Source organism: Schistocerca gregaria, chromosome 5, assembly GCF_023897955.1.
Source record: "Schistocerca gregaria isolate iqSchGreg1 chromosome 5, iqSchGreg1.2, whole genome shotgun sequence".
Lineage (NCBI taxonomy): Eukaryota > Metazoa > Arthropoda > Insecta > Orthoptera > Acrididae > Schistocerca > Schistocerca gregaria.
The window spans coordinates 479,390,880-479,413,041 of record NC_064924.1 but is presented as its reverse complement, the minus strand read 5'-3'; the positions used below and the strand labels follow the sequence as shown (position 1 = coordinate 479,413,041).

The 22,162-nt window shown below is 45.6% G+C and overlaps 1 protein-coding gene and 1 non-coding gene across 3 annotated transcripts in view; one reads left to right on the top strand and one right to left on the bottom strand.

Annotated features, from left to right (window-relative positions):
• LOC126272279 (uncharacterized) overlaps positions 1–22,162 on the top strand; it is a 424,623-nt gene that overhangs the window by 175,364 nt on the left and 227,097 nt on the right. The gene's annotated exons all lie outside the window — the stretch shown is intronic.
• Trnan-guu (transfer RNA asparagine (anticodon GUU)) lies at positions 11,740–11,815 on the bottom strand. Its single transcript has one exon. It is a non-coding gene; the product is annotated as a tRNA-Asn (tRNA).

The following is a 22,162-nucleotide window of genomic DNA, read 5'->3' as shown; positions in this document are numbered from 1 at the left end:
ATGTACGTTATGTCTGAGATTAATAAAATTAAAACAATTAGTAATTTTGTTGAAAGGGAAACAGAGCAATTCAGAGCACAGAAAGACTGTATTTCTATCAAACTCAATGAAAAGTCAGAAGTATAAAACGTTTTTAATAATCATTTTTTAAGTGTTGTGGAGACAATAGGATCCGGCTATTCATAAGAAAATGTAAGGCAGTATATGGAAGGGGTAATACCTATGCAATTTGATAAAATTGAAATTCTACCCACCTCTCCTGCTGGCATTAGGAATATAATAAATTCATTCAAAAGTAAAAGGCTTATATGGAATTGATGATTTTGATGATGTTTAGTTTGTGGGGCGCTCTACTGTGGAGTCATCAGCGCCCATGCGAAGTCCCAATTTTTACACACTCCAATCGAGCCACTGTCACGAATGATGATGATGATGAAATGATGAGGACAACCAAACACCCAGTCCCCGGGAAGAGAAAATCTCCAACCCGGCCGGGAATCGAACCCGGGACCCCGTGGTCTCGAGGCAGCATCGCTAACCACTGGACCACGGCCTGCGGACTCACATGGCATTTCCAACAGAGTACTAAAAGCTTGTTCCCAACAGATAAGTAGGATTCTCAGCCACATATGTAATAGCTCACTGAAACAGGGCATTATTCCAGATATACGCTATTGTTAAACCATTGCATGAAAAAGGGGATAGGTCAGATGCTAACAACTACCGTCCAATCTCACTTCTGACAGCTTTATCCAAAATTCTCGAAAAAGTAATGTATTCAAGAGGAGCAACACAGCCGGCCGGAGTGGCCGTGCGGTTCTGGGCGCTACAATCTGGAACCGAGCGACAGATACGGTCGCAGGTTCTAATCCTGCCTCGGACATGGATGTGTGTTATGTCCTTAGGTTAGTTAGGTTTAATTAGTTCTAAGTTCTAGGCGACTGATGACCTCAGAAGTTAAGTCGCATAGTGCTCAGAGCCAGTAGCAACACATATTTGTAAAAATGAAGTACTAACAAAATGTCAATTTGCTTTTCAGAAAGGCTTTTCAATAGAAAATGCTACACAAGCACTCAGTGATCAAATATTACATGCATTGAATAACAGAACATGACCTATTGGGATATTTTGTGATCTCGCAAAGACTTTTGATTGTGTGTATCGTGAAATTCTTCTAGATAAGATTAAGCCTTGTGGTATGAGTGGACAGTGCACAAATGGTTTAATTCATATTTAAGTGGAGGAATGCAGAAGGTTGAAATTAACAGTACAGGTAGCCTGCAAAAAACAGCAGAGTCCATTCTTTCAACTAAATATTCTCAAGATTGCTGTAATATCTTCATTCTAAACCAGGGATGGTACCGAGAACTACTGGACGCCTACGCGGAAACCCAACAAAGTTCATACAGTGGCTCCTTTCACAGTAACCACCTACAAAGGGAGTCGTAATCGTAACCGCCTACTCTCTCTGCGCACTTGAATCCTAACTCCTCCCTTTCTATAGACCAAAACACTCACATTCGGAAATCGTGAATTACTGCCGAATAATCGCCACTTCACAATTCGTTCCATAGAGTGCTCAAAACTCCCGAATTCTCTTCACAAAACTTCACACAGGTCTTCCAGATTTGTTACAATAAAATGGTGAAAAAGCGTGCAACAGTTTGCGTTGTATGTTGACAAGTGTTTACAGCGCTGAAAGTAGGCTAACAATTTCACCAGCAGAAAATCAACCTTAAATGTAGTACGAGCTCAACATGCTCTGTCACTAATGAATCTTTATAGCGGAAAAATATTGCAGCGCATGATTCATTCAGTTTACTGAGAAGAAACCCACGTTGCAAATTACAGGGTAACCAAAAGCAAACCAAAAGAGATTTGGCAAACAACAAAACACTTGAAACTTCCTGGCAGATTAAAACTGTGTGCCGGACCGAGACTCGATCTCGGGACCTTTGCCTTTCCTCTACCAACTGAGCTACCCAAGGACAACTCACGCCCCGTAAGTAAAACTGTGAGGACGGGGCGTGAGTCGTGCCTGTGTAGCTCAGTTGGTAGAGCACTTGCCCGCGAACGGCAAAAGTCCCGAGTTCGAGTCTCGGTCCCGTACACAGTTTTAATCTGCCAGGAAGTTTCATATCAGCACACACTCCGCTGCAAGTGCAAATCTCATTCTGGGAACGAATCACTTATTTCATACGTACAATTATTGCTGCGGAATAGCAGACAAAATTTACAGAGATAGTCTTTGTTGCGGAACCGCTGATGGCCTTGTGGAATGCAGAGTGTAGGTAACCATCGACTACCATTAGAATGCAGTACTCTCGCGGCTACAGCCACATTGGAAGCAACAAGCAACTCCCAGGAACAGTGGTGCCCTTATCATTGCTTTCAGAGTGCTGGGGCTAAAAAAATGCCTTCTCTCATGAAATATACAAAAAATTACTCGATAATTAGCAGTTAAGCAACTAGTATTATATTTCATAATGCATCTAATTTATCAAGCTGAAACACAAAACGAAGAAATTCTGCGTCTAATATTAGAAACTGCCATTAATATTTCGCATTAATTGTTAGATGGAACATAAAAATTAGCTTTGGAACCAGTTAAAATTTTATGACACATTTCTTCGGCGATGCGGAAGCAATAACTGAACTACGAATATAATAGGAGAGATGTAATCCAATTTTGGAGAACATTGTGATGGAAAACGATAATAACACCAACATATCTAGTACTTTTCACAAAAAGCAACTGGGATTTCACTTGTTTTTAGAAAAAGTAATAATTGCTAAATTTCCCAAATTCACCTCTTATATTCTCTCTCTGTTCGCCGATAGTAAATTTAGTCAGTAAAATACAATCGAATCAGAAAGTCAGTGCAGCTGTTCCCAGTGACGCAAATTCGATGATACAACTATTTCGTAAATCTGATATCAAATTGTGAAGTAGAAATGTATCTAAAATTAAGGTTTTGTTTTCCTGTGGTGGGTTGGATGACGAAGTTTGTGCCTCTCTCAACAGTGAAATGCTTCGCCAAGATAACTACCGTATCAGATGTTCATTGCATTTCGATGGGTTTGAACGATGTGAAGTGCTATCACTACATACGGGAATCAGGTTCTTTCCTTGTAATGGTTCAAATGACTCTGAGCATTATGGGACTTAACATCTGAGGCCATCAGTCCCCTACTTAATTCTAACTAACCTAAGGACATCACACACATCCATGCCGAGGCAGGATTCGAACCTGCTTCCGTAGCAGCAGCGTGGTTCCGGACTGAAGCGCCTAGAACCGCTAGGCCACAACGGCCGGCTTTCCTTCTAATATAGCGACGAGGTGGGGGCCGGGTGGAATTGGAGATCTCGAACACCCTCAGGCGAGCCCCCTTCCTCTTTTTATGGGCAAACCTGCCCAACAATACGCTAAGTCGTCATTGAACGATTACGTTGCAGAGAGAGCAGGAGACAACGTCGATCGATGAATAAACAAGGGAGGCTGCGCCCATGTTGTTCAGCGCCTTATTCTTCTTCGAGAATTGGGGGACCAGATCACGTGACTCCTTGCGCCAACGTCGCTGGGGCTTCGCAGACTACATTGACATCTTTGTCCGACACCGTGTAGCATACAACCCAAACCGTGTATTGCAGAATGTAAGTTGCGTTTATTCAGTTGAACGCAGAAGTAACTTTAAAATCACAAACAAAGTAGATGGTTCAAATGTCTCTGAGCACTATGGGACTCAACTGCTGTGGTCATTAGTCCCCTAGAACTTAGAACTACTTAAACCTAACTAACCTAAGGACATCACACGCATCCATGCCCGAGGCAGGATTCGAACCTGCGACCGTAGCAGTCCCACGGTTCCGGACTGCGCGCCTAGAACCGCGAGACCACCGCGGCCGGCTAAACAAAGTAGATGACCGATACATCAGCAACATTGCAGATGTTAATCATCTTCGAGTTCATCTCGAGTGCATATCGCTCCTCGTCGTGGCGGTTTACATTTGGCGATGACCACCTCTCCGTTGATGAATTTGGCAGGCAAGCGAGACGCGTGCTGGCGCACCGAGACGAGCACTTGAGTGTCCCAGAAACGCTGCCAGCTAGCGCAACAAGCACACTGCCCACGTTGCCCACGCTTTGGCCGGGGTTTGTCCTCAGAGGCACTGTGCTCGAGACGTCATAGGGCACTGCAAGAGCCGTGTTTCTCCCACATATAACTATCAATCCGCTACAGATCACTGGTTGGAATAGTTGTGCTTGACATCTGCCTATTCGCGAACACTTTTCAGCCTGAAACTTCCTGGCAGATTAAAACTGTGTGCCGGATCGAGACTTGAACTCTGGACCTTTGCCTTTCGCAGGCAAGTGCTCTACCATCTGAGCTACCCAAGCACGACTCACGCTCCGTCCTCACAGCCTTACTGCCGCCAGTACCTCGTCTCCTACTTTCCAAACTTCGGAGAAGCTCTCTTGCGAACCTTGCAGAACTAGTACTTCTGGAAGAAAGAATACTGCGGAGACATGGCTTAGCAATATCCTTTCTTCCAGGAGTGCTTGTTCTGCAAGGTTCGCAGGCGTGAGTCGTGCTTGGGTAGATCAGATGGTAGAGCACTTGCCCGTGAAAGTCAAAGGTCCCGAGTTCGAGCCGCGGTCCGCTACACAGTTTTAATCTGCCAGGAAGTTTCATATCAGCACACACTCCTTTGCAGAGTGAAAATCTCATTCTGGACTTTTCAGCTTCTTCACCCTGTGAAATGTTTTGATGCACCTGCCCCTACTGGTGTAATCTGCGTAACTCTCTTCATATCTGCATAACAAATGCGAGCTTAGTATAGCCAACCCTTGGTCTTCCTTTGCAAGCTGTGCCCGTCACACTTACGTTCATTATCAGATTGACGGTTCCGTGATGCCTCATGATGTGCCCTTCCCTAATGCCTCATGATGTGCCCTTCCCTTCTTTTAGTGAAATTGTGACATTAATTTCTGTTCTCCTCAATTCAGTCCAGTCCCACTGCAATAAGTTATCCGATCTATCCATCCAGAAGCCAGTGTTCTTCTGTAACACAGCTTCTGTTCTCTTCTGGCCTGAACTACTTATCGTCCGCTTTTCACTTCCGCTCGAGACTACAGACCAGACAAATACGGTGGTTGGAACTTAAATAGCTGCAACTGTTTATTGACAACCGATACAAAAGAGTTACATGTTTGCACCTGTTACTGTCCTTCGAAGAAGTCACCTGCGTTGTGTAGAACACATTTCCAGCGGTGTGGACTGTGTAATATACCGTTAGCAGAGTCTGTTCTGTTGATGGTGCGAATGGAGCGGTCTACTGCCTGTCGAATCTCTGGAACAGTTCTGAAAATGGCACGAAGTGGTTTCTTCATCTTCGGAATCAAATCAAAGGCACAATGACTTAAGTCGTATTACTGTTCGTTTTTGGAGCATCACCTGCGACCAGCTTTGCGAAAGAAGCGGCGACACTTTCTGCGCAACCCACCCATCATTTTGCACGACAATACGCGGGCGCATACAGCGCAAGCTGTGGCTGCTCTGTTCGGTCGATGGGACTGGGAAGTACTGTGCCATCCACCATACTCCCCGGACTTAAGTCCTTATGACTTTGATTTCATTCCGAGGTTGAAAGAACCACTTTGTGGCATTCGCTTCAGAACTGTTCCAGAGATTCGATAGGCAGTAGACCGCTCCATTCGCAGTATCAACAGAACAGGCTCTGCTAACGGTATACTACGCCTTCCACATCGCTGGCAACGGGTTCTTTATAACGCTGGTGACTAATTTGAAGGACAGGAAAAGGTGCAAACATGTAAATCTTCTGTGTCGGGTGTGAATAAATAGTTGCCACTATTTAAGTTTCAACCCTCGTACCTTCAGAAGATACTTCCTACATTGTAAAATACACTCCTGGAAATGGAAAAAAGAACACATTGACACCGGTGTGTCAGACCCACCATACTTGCTCCGGACACTGCGAGAGGGCTGTACAAGCAATGATCACACGCACGGCACAGCGGACACATCAGGAACCGCGGTGTTGGCCGTCGAATGGCGCTAGCTGCGCAGCACTTGTGCACCGCCGCCGTCAGTGTCAGCCAGTTTGCTGTGGCATACGGAGCTCCATCGCAGTCTTTAACACTGGTAGCATGCCGCGACAGCGTGGACGTGAACCGTATGTGCAGTTGACGGACTTTGAGCGAGGGCGTATAGTGGGCATGCGGGAGGCCGGGTGGACGTACCGCCGAATTGCTCAACAAGTGGGGCGTGAGGTCTCCACAGTACATCGATGTTGTCGCCAGTGGTCGGCGTAAGGTGCACGTGCCCGTCGACCTGGGACCGGACCGCAGCGACGCACGGATTCACGCCAACACCGTAGGATCCTACGCAGTGCCGTAGAGGACCGCACCGCCACTTCCCAGCAAATTAGGGACACTGTTGCTCCTGGGGTATCGGCGAGGACCATTCGCAACCGTCTCCATGAAGCTGGGCTACGGTCCCGCACACCGTTAGGCCGTCTTCCGCTCACGCCGCAACATCGTGCAGCCCGCCTCCAGTGGTGTCGCGACAGACGTGAATGGAGGGACGAATGGAGACGTGTCGTCTTCAGCGATGAGAGTCGCTTCTGCCTTGGTGCCAATGATGGTCGTATGCGTGTTTGGCGCCGTGCAGGTGAGCGCCACAATCAGGACTGCATATGACCGAGGCACACAGGGCCAACACCCGGCATCATGGTGTGGGGAGCGATCTCCTACACTGGCCGTACAACTCTGGTGATCGTTGAGGGTACACTGAATAGTGCACGGTACATCCAAACCGTCATCGAACCCATCGTTCTACCATTCCTAGACCGGCAAGGGAACTTGCTGTTCCAACAGGACAATGCACGTCCGCATATATCCCGTGCCACCCAACGTGCTCTAGAAGGTGTAAGTCAACTACCCTGGCCAGCAAGATCTCCGGATCTGTCCCCCATTGAGCATGTTTGGGACTGGATGAAGCGTCGTCTCACGCGGTCTGCACGTCCAGCACGAACGCTGGTCCAACTGAGGCGGCAGGTGGAAACGGCATGGCAAGCCGTTCCACAGGACTACATCCAGCATCTCTACGATCGTCTCCATGGGAGAATAGCAGCCTGCATTGCTGCGAAAGGTGGATATACACTGTACTAGTGCCGACATTGTGCATGCTCTGTTGCCTGTGTCTATGTGCCTGTGGTTCTGTCAGTGTGATCATGTGATGTATCTGACCCCAGGAATGTGTCAATAAAGTTTCCCCTTCCTGGGACAATGAATTCACGGTGTTCTTATTTCAATTTCCAGGAGTGTATATTACATTTAACAAATTTCTGTTTTTAGATCACGTTTTTACTGCTATAGTCAGTCCGAATTTTATACCCTATTTCGGTAAGCTTCGGTTTATTAGCTGCCCAGATAATCGAACATATCTACTGCAGTTACTATTTCATTTCCTAATCTAATTCCCTCAGCATCACCTGCTTTAATTCGGCTGTATTCCATTACCCTCGTCTCAGTTTTGTTGAAGGTCATCAGACAACTTCTTCCAAGGAACTGCTTACTTTGATCGTCTTCTCTGCCAAATCCTTTGTCTCAGCCTAACCACTTCCCTTTAGGGGTGAATCACCCAGTACGGGGTAATTTTTTCTACAGAGTTCAAACTTTAGGGACTGATCGATGAGGGAACACGGGACAAAAGACGCCTCATGAAATTGTGTCCGGAAATGCATGGTTTCCATGCTAAGTACCATTCATTCAAACACAATTTGTTACAGAGACTGCACGAGAGAGGTGGCGCAGTGTCTAGCACTGGACTCGCATTCAGGAGGACGACGGTTCAAACCAGAGTCCGACCATCCTGATTTAGGTTTTCTTTGATTTCCCTAAATCGCTTCAGGCAAATGCTGGGATGGTTCCTCTGAATGAGCACGGCTGAGTTCCTTCCCCATCCTTCTCTAATCCTATGGGACCGATGACCTCGCTCTTTGGTCCCCTCCTCCCAAATCAACCAGCCAACCGACAGCGACTGCCATCTAATACGCGCTGTACCATGCAGCCAAAGTTGCAAAATGCATGGTTTCTTCCGAGAGGGTGATACTGTTCCTCACACGTCGTGCCCTAGCGTCCTCTCATGCCACAGTCACTGGTAATGTTGAGTCCGATTCACTTCTCTTGCTGACTCACGTTGTAGTGGATGCGATGCAGCGTTGTACACAATGGTTCCGTATTCCAATCGAGAGCCTGACGACATGGTGTTTACTTACAGGAAGGCAGTGGGCGACGAACAGCAAGGTTGTATCAGGAGACCTATCCTCGCCGACAACAACCACAGCTGAAATAGTGTTTCGCCCTATGTCTGAAACATGCTCGTTTCAGGAAGTAGGACGTCATGAAGGACGTACCCGAAATGTTCGGACACCAGAGTTGGAGAAAAATGTGACTGTGGAAGGTGACCGCCTTGTCAGTACCAGGTAGTTGGTCCGCCAGTGCAGAGCAAGTCACACGACCGTGTGGAACATTTTCCATGACAATTGTTGCTTGCTACCCTTATCATTTTTACAGTGTGCGCAGGGCTTACTAGCGACAGATTTTCCACATCGGGAGCAGTTTGGTCAGTGGTTTCTTCACCAGGCAACCACGATCCCGGGATTTGTGTCATCTATCCTATTCACAGATGAAGCCACCTTTACAATCATCTCTGGGATAGTATGCAGAACCCCCATGGTAAGCGAATTATCAGCATTGGTGCAGCTGGGACATGTGGGCCGCGATAATTGGCGACCGTGTTTTGGGACCTGTCTTACACGTCGCCTAACAGGCCGGAACTATCGGCGTTTCTTGCGGGTGACTTTGCCTCCCCTGCTGGAAGAAGTGCCATTGATGTTTCGAATGGTTATGTAGATCTGCCTGATGATGCTTTAGTCCACTTCGCCGTTAACGTCCGGACGCATCTCAATCGTGTCTTCCCTGGTCGATGGATCGGACGAGGGGTCCAGCTGCATGGGCTGCTCGTCCGTCGAATCTCAACCCGTGAGATATCTGGTTAAGGGGCCATCTCAGAATTATCGTGTATCCAGAGCCTATTCCAGATGTGGAGACATTGGAGCAGCGTATTCATGCTGCCTTTGAAACTGTTCTGATGCAGCATGGGCGACGTGAACGTGTGAGGCAGAACATGCTACAGCGAGTACACGCCTGCGTTGAGGCACATGTAAACCATTTACAACACATACTATAACTGTTGCTGCATGGTACAGCGCGTATTAGACCGCAGTCTCTGTAACAAAGTATGATTGAATAAATTGTCTCCAACACGGAAACCATGCTTTTTCGGATATAAATTCATTAAACCTTTTTTTGTTCCGTGTTCTCTCATCAATCAATCTGTAGAGTTTGTACACAGTGGAAAGAAGTATCGTGTATATAAAAACAAGATGCTGCATAAATAAAAGAAGCGAAATGCGCATGACTAAAAACAAACTGCCTTTCTAGGCTGTAGAAAAATTTCCGCTATCAGCCACAATAAAAAAAAAAATGGTTCAAATGGCTCTGAGCACTATGGGACCTAACTGCTGAGGTCATCAGTCCCCTAGAACTTAGAACTACTTAATACCCGAGGCAGGATTCAAACTTGCGACCTCAGCGGTCGCGCGGCTCCAGACTGTAGCGCCTAGAACCGCTCGGCCACTCCGACCGGCCACAATAAAAGGTTATTTATTTGACACAACACCGGTTTCGGGCTTGCGCCTATCCTCAGGTGTTTATAAATTCATGTACATGTTTATATTGCCACTTACCATCGTCCCACTTGTATGTCTTTAGTCACGATCAAATTGTTTGTATTTATACAGTGATCTCCAGCAATATAAACATGTATATGAAGGTGTAAACACCTGAGGATGGGCGCAAGCCCGAAACCGGTCGTGTGACAAATAAATAACCTTTTATTGTGACTGTTAGCGGAAATTTTTCTACAACTATGAAGGAACAGTCATGTAGTTCAACAGAATACACTATGGATAAAATTAATTTATACTGCCTTTCATTTAGGTGCAAAGACGGAGTGTACTTCCATATATTTTGAGCAGCTAAGGAACGATGGAAAACACAAAAATGACGATTTTTCATTGGTTTGTGTCTCATTTTTAACTCTCGGTATTTCAAAGGAAAAGTATCTCCGAGAGCAACACGATAGGGCTTATATATGAAAGATGCCATCGGCGACGGGCTGTATATCTGTTCGGAAGCGCAGGCTCTCAAATAAATCGAGTGTATCCACCGCCAAATAGACGGGGAGGTGATGCATCTGCGCGCCACGTGTTTCTGTCAGAGGGCAGCGGCCATGTGTAAACTGAGCGGCGATGACGGACGTCAACCCGCGATACACGACGGTCCCGGGTTCCGTCTATATCTGCCCCCAGAAGCGTGTATTCCACCCACCGCGCCGCCGCCGTGTCTTTAGAGCGGTTCGATATATAACCTCCAAAACACGCCGGATGGTACGAAGTGGATGTGAATCGCAGAAGGTGACAGAGAAATTCCGATTAAGCCTTCTAACGAAACAGGATCGCCACCTTAAAAGTGTAATCCATTAAACACTTTATTTCGACGGCATCGCATCTGTAAACGCCGCCGTCGTAGCAGGAGTAAACTTTGTCCGGTTTTAGTTCCTAAACAAACCCACACGGAAGGGAGTCAGGGCCCTCTACTACGGACTGCAACCTTCCGCCTGGTTAGCATAAGCAAGTCTAGAAATCAGCCGTGAACACATGTTGTTTTTGAGGTGAAATAAGAAATGTGTGCCGGCCGCGGTGGTCTCGCGGTTCTAGGCGCGCAGTCCGGAACCGTGCGATTGCTACGGTCGCAGGTTCGAATCCTGCCTCGGGCATGGATGTGTGTGATGTCCTTAGGTTAGTTAGGTTGAAGTAGTTCTAAGTTCTAGGGGACTAATGACCACAGCAGTTGAGCCTTATAGTGCTCAGAGCCATTTTTTAAGAAACGTGTGGTGCAGAATAATCCTCCTACGTAGTCAAATGCGACAGTTCACTTCAGTGGTACTCGATCCAGAAGAGTTCGTTTCGAATGCTGAAGACGGAAGACGTTTTCACCTGTTGTGTTCAGCCCGAAAAGGGACGTGTAAAATTTTTCCTTTTTATGCACTTGGCAGCGTCTCATAAGGTTAAGCGATGTGATAATGCTAAGCCAGTCGGCCACCTAGATGTTACGAGAAACAAGTAAGACATACGCTGAATTTTCCTTTCGTAGCCATCAACAACAGGTGTCTGATGGTCGTCACGTCCGTCGCATTCGAGAAACGCTTCTGCAAGCGGAGGGGCATGTACGTCGACTCCTGTTTCATTGTAGTCATGCCGTTCCTTCGTTCTCAATCTGAGAGAGACCACAGTAAAATTAAGATTATTTTTTGGTGCGTTGATGATGATGATGATGATGATGATGATGATGATGATGATGATGATGATGATGAGATATCGACTTCAGCTTTGCTTTCTGTCACCCTCACCATGTCGCATATTGGTTACGGCGTTCGTATACGAGGCGTGATTTTTTTAGTAAGTACCGTTTTGAAATTAAAAAAAGACGTGCTAAGATATCTCAATAATTTTATGAAATGATCATTAAATGGACACCCTAGCTGCAAACAGGCGTTGATGTACTTCATTGAGGACATGTTGAAAATGTGTGCCCCGACCGGGACTCGAACCCGGGATCTCCTGCTTAACATGACAGACGCTCTGTCCATCTGAGCCACCGAGGGCACAGATGATAGTGCGCCTGCAGGGACTTATCCCTTGCACGCTCCCCGTGAGACCCACATTCCCAACATGTCCACACCACTACATTCGTAGTGCGCCTAATAGATGTTTGCCCATCACACTCATTACTCGTGGCAGATTAATCTACCAAGTCCCGTACGAGTTCGGGCATACCGTGTGCGTTCGCACAAGAATGTCAATGGTCGGGAATATGACTGAGTACCGGTCGGGGCACACATTTTCAACATGTGCTCAATGAAGTACATCAACGCCTGTTTGCAGCTAGGGTGTCCATTTAATTATCATTTCTAGCAAAGCTGCATCGTCATCAACGGTAACTGTTCTGTAACGGAACAGATACTACCGTCATATATACAATAATTTCATGTTTACATGAAAGCCTGTACCTTAATCTACGCACTGACGCCATTACAGTCTGATTCTTCCTTGTTTACGTTGTGTACTGAGTGTTTAAGATGCCTCCAATAATCGTGAGTCCCGCCGACTGTGAAGTATGGGCTGTTATTAAGATTTCTTAGTGCTAAAGGCCTGAAAGCGATCGATATTCATCGTGAGATCTGTGAAATTTACGGAGAAATCATTATGAGTGATGGAATGGTAAGAAAGTGGATGAGAGCATTTAAAGATGGCCCTACAAATGTGCATGATGAACAACGGAGTGGGCGTCCTTAGGTCGTTAGCGAAAATTTGGTGCAGGAAGTGGACAATAAGGTGAGAGAAAACAGACGCTTTACGATTTCCTCCTTGCGGGATGAATTTCTCAATGTTTCTCTTAGTGTTTTGTATGGCATTGTGACCGAGCACTTAAATTACCGAAAATTGTGTGCACGTTGGGTACCGAAAATGTTGACGGATGTGCACAAGACCAACCGTTTAGACAGTGCATCGACTTTCCTTGAGCGGTACCACAACGACGGTGATGATTTCTTAAGCCAAATTGTTACGGGCGATGAAACATGGGTGTCATACGTCACACCAGAATCAAAGCAACAGTCCATGGAAGTTGAGCTAGGGCATCGTTTTGCTACAAGACAATGCTCGTCCGCATGTGGCGAATCAGACCAAAGATCTCATCACATCTTTTCGATGGGAAGCTCTAGATCTTCCCCCGTACAGCCCCGATCTTGCGCCCAGTGACTACCATCTGTTCCTGCACTTGAAGAAACACCTGGGCGGTCAGCGAATTCAAGACGATGACAAAGTCAAAACAGTGGTGCTGCAGTGGTTAACAAGTCAGGCGGCAGACTTCTGTGAGGAGGGTAGTCAAAAACTGGTACAACGTTATGACAAGTGCCTCAATATTGACGGAAATTAGGTAGAAAAGTAGATTAAGGTACAGGCTTTCATGTAAAAATAAAATTATTGAGGTATCTTAGCACTTCTTTTGTTAATTTCAAAACGGTACTTACTTAAAAAAACACGCCTCGTATTTCGGAACATCAATATGAAGTAATACGGTCCTTATGTCCTTTCGCACGCCAACTATCTGTAAATGAATGCCTTGAAGTGAGATAATCCCACGCCAGTATTTTCATCTACATCTACATGGATACCCTGCACATACCATTTAAGTGCCGGGCGGAGGGTTCATCGAACCACGTCCACAATAATTCTCTATTATCACAATCACCTACAGCGCGCGAAAACAATGAACACCTATATCTTTCAATGCGAGCTCTGATTTCGTTATTTTATCATGGTGATCGTTTCTCCCCATGTAGATCGGAGTCTACAAAATATTTTCGCACTCGGAAGAGAAAGTTGGTGATCGAAATTTCGTGAGAAGATTCCGCCGCAACGAAAAACGACTTTGTTTTAATGATGTCTACCCTAAATCCTGTATTATTTCAGTGACGCTCTCTCCCCGTTTTCGGGATAATACAGAACGTGCTGCCCTTCTTTGAACTTTCTCGACGTACTCCGTCAATCCTATCTGGTAAGGATCCCACACCGCGCAGCAGTATTTTAAAACAGGACGGACAAGTGTAGTGTAGGCAGGCTCCTTAGTGGATCTGTTACATTTTCTAAGTGTCCTGGCAATAAAAAGCGATCTTTGGTTAGCCTTCCCCACAACATTTTACATGTTTTCCTTCTAGTTTAAGTTGTTCGTAATTGTAATTCCTAGGTATTTAGTTGAATTTACGGCCTTTAGATTTGACTGATTTATCGTGTAACCTAAGTTTATCGGATTCCTTTTAGCACTCATGTGGATGACGTCACACTTTTCTTTATTTAGGGTCAATTGCCAATTTTCGCGCCATACAGATATCTTTTCTAAATCGTTTTGATCTTCTAATGACTTTACCAGTCGGTAAATGACAGCGTCATGTGCAAACAACCTAAGACGACTGATCAGATCGTCTCCATAATCGTTTATATAAATAATTAACAAGAGAGAGCCCATAACACTACGATCGGGAAAGCCAGAAATCACCTCTGTTTTACTCGATGACTTTCCGCCAGTTACTACGAACTGTGACCTCTCTGACAAGAAATCACGAATCCAGTCACATAAATGACAACGAGATGATATTCCATCAGCAAGCAATTTCACTACTAGCCGTTTGTGTGGTACAATGTCAAAAACCTTCTGGAAATCTAGAAATACGGAATCAATTTGACATCCCTTATCAACAGCACTCAACACTTCATGTAGCATAGGTTGATATGCGTGGCATGCTGTTTATAAACTACCTGTAAAAAAGTGAAGCATCTAAAAGGAGAGGAGGAAACGGAAGCAGACTTCTAGGGTTAAGAGGCCGACTCATCAAATTTACAAAGAATTTGGCGGTATTAGCCCACTTATCAGAAGCAGGTTGCAACCCTCTCTGGCCTCATTGCATGCGCTGATGCATTTGATAATGATATCATACGGCCGTCGTATCCTCATATGGGGCAAGATGGCCCACAACTGTTGTAACCTTTCCTCGATATCGTGGATACTGGTGTTCAGACGGAGTTGGTCCAGGCTGGTCTCACAAACGCTTTGTCAGGGACAGATGGGGGAACCTAGCTGATTACTTGAGTACCTACACATCAGGCAGACATTTCATAGAGTCGCGTGGCATGTGGGGATGAGAATTGTTCTGCTGAAAAATGCCACCACGATACAAGAGTTTATACATGACGTGCTGTAGTGCCGTCAGAGGTCCCTCCATCACTACATTCCGTTAGCTAAAGCCATATCCGACGGGTCCCCACACCGTGATACCAAGAGTAACACCGCTGTGCCTCTCCAGAACATTGTAAGAATGGGAAAGCTCGCCACGTCGGCGCCATACTTGCCGAATATGGTCGTTCATAGTAGTGCAGAACCATGGTTCATCGCTCAACACAGTACGACACCTTTCATCAGCAATCCATCTTTCCCGGTCACAGGATCACTCTGATCACAGCCTTTGTGTTGTAGAGGTAATGGCAGTCCAAGAATTAGACGGCAATATGTAAACAGAAGGTGGAGGCGTGGCCGGCCGGAATGGCCGAGCGGTTCTAAGCGCCACAGCCGCTACGGTCGCAGGTTCGAATCCTACCTCGGGCATGGATATGTGTCATGTCCTTCGATTAGTTAGTAGTTCTAGGTTCTAGGGGACTGATGACCTTAGAAGTTAAGTCCCATAGTGCTCACAGCCATTTGAACCATTTTTGTGGAGGCGGGGAAGGGAAAGGAAATGATAGTGACAATTGATATCGGCTGCATTAGGACTTCACTCACAAATGTGGGCCACGATGTTGGTATCTCAGATTTATTTCAAACTGTAGTAGGCCATTACAACAACATACACTGAAACGCCAAAGAAACTAGTATAGGCATGCGCATTTGAATACAGATATATGTAAACAGGCAGAATACGGCGCTGCGATCGGCAACGTTTATATACGGCAACAAGTGTCTGGAGCAGTTGTTAGATCGGTTACTGCTGCTAGAATGGCAGGTTACCGAGATTTAAGTGAGTCTGTACGTGATGTTATAGTCGGCGCACGAGCGATGGGACACAGCATCTCCGAAGTAGCGATGAAGTGGGGATTTTCGAATACGACCATTCTATGAGTGTACCGTGAATATCAGGAATCCAGTAAAACATCAAATCTCCGACATCGTGCGGCCGGCAAAAGATCCTGCAAGAATGGGACCAACAACGACCAAAGAGAATCGTTCAGCGTGACAGAAGTACAACCCTTCCGCAAATTGCTGCCGATTTCAATGCTGGGCCATGAACAAATGTCAGAGTGCGAACCATTCAACGAAACATCACCGATATGGGCTTTCGGAGCCGAAGGCCCTCTCATGTACGCTTGATGACTGCACGACAAAAAGCTCTACTCCTCGCCTGGGCCCGTCAACACTGACATTGGACTGTTGATGACTGGAAACATGTTGCCTTCTCTGACGAATCTCGTTTCAAATTGTATCGAGCGGATGGACGTGTTTGGGTATGGAGACAAGCTCATGAATCCATGGACCATGCATGTCAGCAGGTGACTTTTCAAGCTGGTGGAAGCTCTGTAATGGTGTGGGGCGTGTGCACTTGGAGTGATGATGTGGGACACCTGATACATCTATATACGACTCTGAAAGGTGACACGTACGTAACCATCGTGTCTGATCACCTGCATCGCTTCACATTCATTGTAGATTCTGATGGGCTTGCGCAATTCCAGCAGGACAATGCGACACCTCGCACGTCCAGAATTGCTACAGAGTGGCTCCAGGAACACTCTTCTGAGTTTAAAGACTTCCACTGGCCACCAAACTCCCCAGACATGAACATTATTGAGCACATCTGGGATGCCTTGCAACGTACTGTTCAGAAGAGCTCTCCACCCCCTCGTACTTTTACTGATTTATAGACAGTCCTGCAGGATTCATGGTGTCAGTTCCATTCAGCAATACTTCAGGTATTAGTCGAGTCCATGGCACGTCATGTTGCGGGTCTCCCACTCGATATTAGGCAGACGTACCAGTTCCTTCGGCTCTTCAGTGTAATATGCAAGTAGTAAGATGCACTATTCTGGCAATTTTTTGAAAATTGCGAGAGAAGTTTTACGTGTCAAAAAAAAAAGGTTCAAATGTCTCTGAGCACTATTGGACTTAACTTCTGAGGTCATCAGTCCCCTAGAACTTAGAACTACTTAAACGTAACTAACCTAAGGACATCACAAACATCCATGTCCGAAGCAGGATTCGAACATGCGACCGTAGCGGTCGCCCGACTCCATACAGTAGCGCCTAGAACCGCGCGGCCACTCCGGCCGGCTTTACGTGTCAGTTATGTGCCTATGTATATGTGAGTAGGTGCCAAATGTTATAGTTCGTGGTGGTGTGGTAAGCATTCGAGCTTTGTAAGACGAACATGTGTGAGATGACGATTCGACTCCCATTCAAACTTAATTTTTAACCTACACTATCGGAAGAAAGAGAAATTTTTCAAAATGGTAACGAAGTGTGTTTCCACTTAGAAACTCTGAACATACACTGTCAGTGCGAGAAATCTGAAGTCATTCGAAGTAGTAGATGCCGTTTCAATGTATGTTTTCCGTGTCTGTATGTCAAATACAATCCTGCGTAATTGTACATTACGCTTGTGGCCTGGTACATGATGATGCACTATATTACTGAATAACGTCATCCGCATCATTATTTATCGAGGTTTGGCTTGAGCTTTCCAAGCCTGTCCCTCGTACTTGAAAATTTAGTTAGAAATAGTAAATAGAGAGTTACGTATATAATTCACTACAACTTTACTAAAATGTACGTAGTTTTTTCATTATATTAGTTGTTCAGTTTCATATAAATTAAATACTGCGACCAGTGATGAAAGAACAAAAGTTAAGAACTAGGTGTTAGCAGGATTCGAACCGTCGCGTCATCTAGGATCCCCTTACTACACACAATCGCTAATCACTTGTCCACAGTGACTTCTTACAAAAAATTGTTCAAATGGCTCTGAGCACTATGTGACCTAACATCGGAGGTCATCAGTCCCCTAGAACTTAGAGCTACTTAAACCTAAGGACAACACACACATCCATGCCCGAGGCAGGATTCGAACCTGCGTCCGTAGCAGTCTCGCGGTTCCGAATTGAAGCGCCTAGAACCGCTCTGCCACCGCGGCCAGCGACTACTTGCACATTACGTTGTTTTAATGACCAACTAAAGGTGTACAAAGTTTGAAGTAAATTCGTGATCCCTACGTCGTGGCCTCCCCTTGCCAGAAGCAGCGGCGACGAGCAAAAAGGTGTGCCGGACCGGGAATCCAACCTGGGACCTCCTGCTCACTTTTCTTTTTTTTTTAAGTCTCATTTTTTTCGCTTTCGTTCGTTGCATCTGGTCGGGGCGGACGTCGTAAGACAGCCGTTTTTTAAGTTCGTCGTTAATTGATTAACTCAGTTTTTTATTACAAAGGGCAGTTAAACCCTCTGACCGAACACGCTGAGCTACCGTGCCGGCGCTGCGTCAACTAGAGCTGAGCAGCCGGCCGAACTAGTCAGGTGCGTTAACCACTACGCCATCCGGACGCAGTGTCTGTCGCAGCCGCGCTGGGTTTAATCTGACTTTGGCACAGAAAGGGGTAAATTATGCTGCCACAAAAGTCTTTGGGCACCTACCAAACAGCATCAAAAGCCTGACAGATAGCCAACTAACATTTAAAAATAAATTAAAAGAATTTCTAGATGACAACTCCTTCTACTCATTGGCTGAAGTTTTAGATATAAACTAAGTAAAAAAAAAAAAAAAACCTTAATCATTAGTGTCATGCAATATTTTGTGTAATGTAATTTCTTGTACAGACATCTTTTATTAACCTGACACGTTCCACATCATTACGAAGTGTCGTATTCATGATCTATGGAACAAGTATTAATCTAATCTAATCTAATCAGCGCGCCTCTCGGCCGACCCACACGCCACCTATCCGCAGTCACTATTCATTTGCTCTTTGGTCGCTACTGTGAGATTCCCACAGGAGATCGGACGTGTTTGTGCATCCGCATTGAAGAGGTGGATTCGTTGCCTATCGAGGCGATCCAGCTGTAGTCATGCGTGATGTCTGTTCTTTCGGACACTTAAAGAACGGATATCACGCATTCACGTGGGCAATACCGTAGTCGGTTGCCGGTGCTGCAGTACGACACAGAAGTTTACAGGGAGTCCTTTACTTGTTCTCGGATGTCAAGCGTTAGTTTGGATGTGTTACGATGTTCTCGGCACACAATAGGGCGATCCTCTCTTGTGGTCGTCAGACATGATCGACTGGAACCTTGAAGATGTGTATTCCTGTTCTCACATACCCATATTTCATTTGCTGCATTGTTATAGCCGGCCGGAGTGGCCGTGCGGTTCTGGGCGCTACAGTCTGGAGCCGAGCGACCGCTACGGCCACAGGTTCCAATCCTGCCTCGGGCATGGATGTATGTGATGTCCTTAGGTTAGTTAGGTTTAATTAGTTCTAAGTTCTAGGCAACTGATGACCCAGACGTTAAGTCGCATAGTGCTCAGAGCCATTTGAAGCATTGAACCATTGTTATACTTTCTTCTTTCATCGATTAAATTCAGTATCTCCTGTATTATCCTAGGACTGCTGACCTATTTGGCCCTCTGCTGCTTTCACTGTTTCATCTCCGAAAGCTACCCATTGGTATTGTGGTGAGCTCCTTTCCCTTGTTGCACTCAAGCGATGAGTATTGCTTCCTCTGAAACTCTTAACAACCTCTGGCTCCTTCAGTTTATCCAGGTTCCATTTCCTTAATTTCCTATCTTTTTGAAGTTCTAATATGCACTTCATAATCAATATATCACCTTCAGAGTCCACATTTGCCGCTGGAAATATCTTACCGTTCAAAATCTGTTTTAGAAGTCTCTGCCTTATCGTTTTACACTCAATGTGACACTTTCCTTCTTGTTGTACACTGAATGTTAAAGTTTCCTTCTTGTTGTTTTGTTGTTGTAAACAACACAACAAGAAGGAAAGTATCACATTGAATGTAAAACGGTAAGATTATTAAATCAAGTGTTACTGTCTACAGGATTCTACTACCCGACGACCTCTTTCATTCCTTTCGTCAATTACATGTTCTTCAACCATTTTTCCTCCTCTTCCTGTCTCCCAGTCTCCCACCACTGTTAAATTTTCATCGCCTTCACGTATACTGGAAATTTGTGGTAAGGTCTTATGGGACCAAACTGCTGAGGTAACCGGTCCCTAAGCTTACACGCTCCTTAATCTAACTTAAACTAACTTACGCTAAGGACAACACACACATCCATGCCAGAGGGGGGACGCGAACCTCCGACGGGGGAAGCCGCGTGGACCGTGACAAGACGCCTTTAAGTATACGAATAATTTATTTCACAGCATCTTACATTATTTTATGCGCAGCTGCACTCCACAAAAGAAATTTTATGAAGGGTTCCCATTATTTAAACTTAAATTCAATGTTAACATGTCTCTTTTTAGGGAAGCTCTCCTTGCTAATGGGAGTCTACATATCACCCTTTTATACTTCTTCTGTCGTCAACCAGTTTGGCCATCAAATTCAAAACTCTGCTTTCAGTATATCATTTTTCAATCCAGTTATCTCATCGTCATCTAACTTAATTCGACTACACTACATTATCCTTATTTTACTTCCTTTGGCGTTCATGTTATAACCTCCTTTCAAGACACTACCCGTTCATTTGAACTACTCAAGTCGTTTCCTGTGTCTGACAGAATTTCAATGTCGTTGGCAAACCTCAAATTTTTTAATATTTTCCGCGAAGGTTGATTTTCTTTTCAAATTTCCCCTTGGTTTCTGTTGCGCTTAGTGTACAGGTTGAATAAACTGAGGGTCTCATTCCCTTCTCGGCTGTTTGGCTCCCTTTCGTTGCATCGAATGTCATAACTGGTGTCCAGTTGCTGTACAAGTCACAGAAAAACAGCTGCCCTGTATAAATACGAATTTTGTTTAACTACTACATTTCGCCAGTTGTGTTTTCACAATATATTACTCGTTAGACACAGCTAATTTCTATGTTGCTTACTACTGCCGTCTGTATTTTATCACTGATAATTTCAGAAATGGAAATGGAAATGCCGTGTGGTTAGGACCTCCCGTCGGGTAGACCGTTCGCTCGGTGCAAGTCTGTCAAGTTGACCCATTTCGGCTACTTGCGTGTCGATGGGGATGAAATAATGATGATTAGGACAACACAACACCCAGTCCCTGAGCGAAGAAAATCTCCGACCCAGCCGGGAATCGAACCCGGGCCGTTAGGTATGACATTCCATACCGCTGATCACTCAGCTAACAGGGGCGAACGATAATTTCAGAATATCAAAGATTGTATTATATCCACCATAGACAGTCGCTTTTCTAAATTTACCAATGTGAGTTTCCTTTCCTTCAGCCCATCTTTTAACAGAAATTGTATGGCTAGTCTTGCTTCGCGATTTCTATACTGCGATGACGTCACGGAATACCTCCTAATATCGTGTCGGACCTTCTTTCGACCGGCGTAGTGCAGCAACTCGATGTGACATGCACTCAACATGTCGTTGGAAGTCCCTTGCAGAAATACTGAGCCATGCTGCCTCCATAGCCGTCCATGATTGTAAAAATGTTGCAGATGCAAGATATTCTGCACGAACTGACCTCTCTATTATGTCCCACAAACGTTCGGTGGGATGCACGTAGGGCGATCTGGATGGCCAACTCTTTCGCTCGGACTGTCCAGAATGTTCTTCAAACCAATCACGAGCAATTTTGGCCCATTGTCATAAATAAACATGACGTCATCGAGTAGCTGCAGTGGACAAGTAGCCCGAACATAAGCATTTGTAGGTAGTGATTGGCTGAGTTGGACCAGAGGATCCAGTCCTTTCCTTGGGAACACAGTCCACACCGTTATGGAGCCACCAACAGCTTGCACCTTATCTTGTTGACAACCTGGGTCCATGCCGTGGGGACTGCGCCACACTAGGGCCGTATCATCAGCTTCTTATCATCTGAAGTCGGAACTCATCTGACCAGGCTGCAGTTTTCCAGTCGTCTAGGGCCAACCGACATGGGTACGAGGCCAGGAGAGGCTTGCGGGCGATGTCGTGCTGTTAGCAAGGGCACTCGCGTCAGTTGTCTGCTGGCGTAGCCAATTAACGCCAAATTTCGCCTCACTGTCCTAATTCATAGATTCATCTTACGTCCCACAATGGTTATGCGGTTGTTTCACGCAGTGTTGCTTGTCTGTTAGCACTGACAACTTACGTAAACGATAATTAATTGAAACCCTCGGCTGCCGACAGGTGTTGTTGATGTACCTCGATGGGGACAGCTGAAAAAATGTGCCCCCGA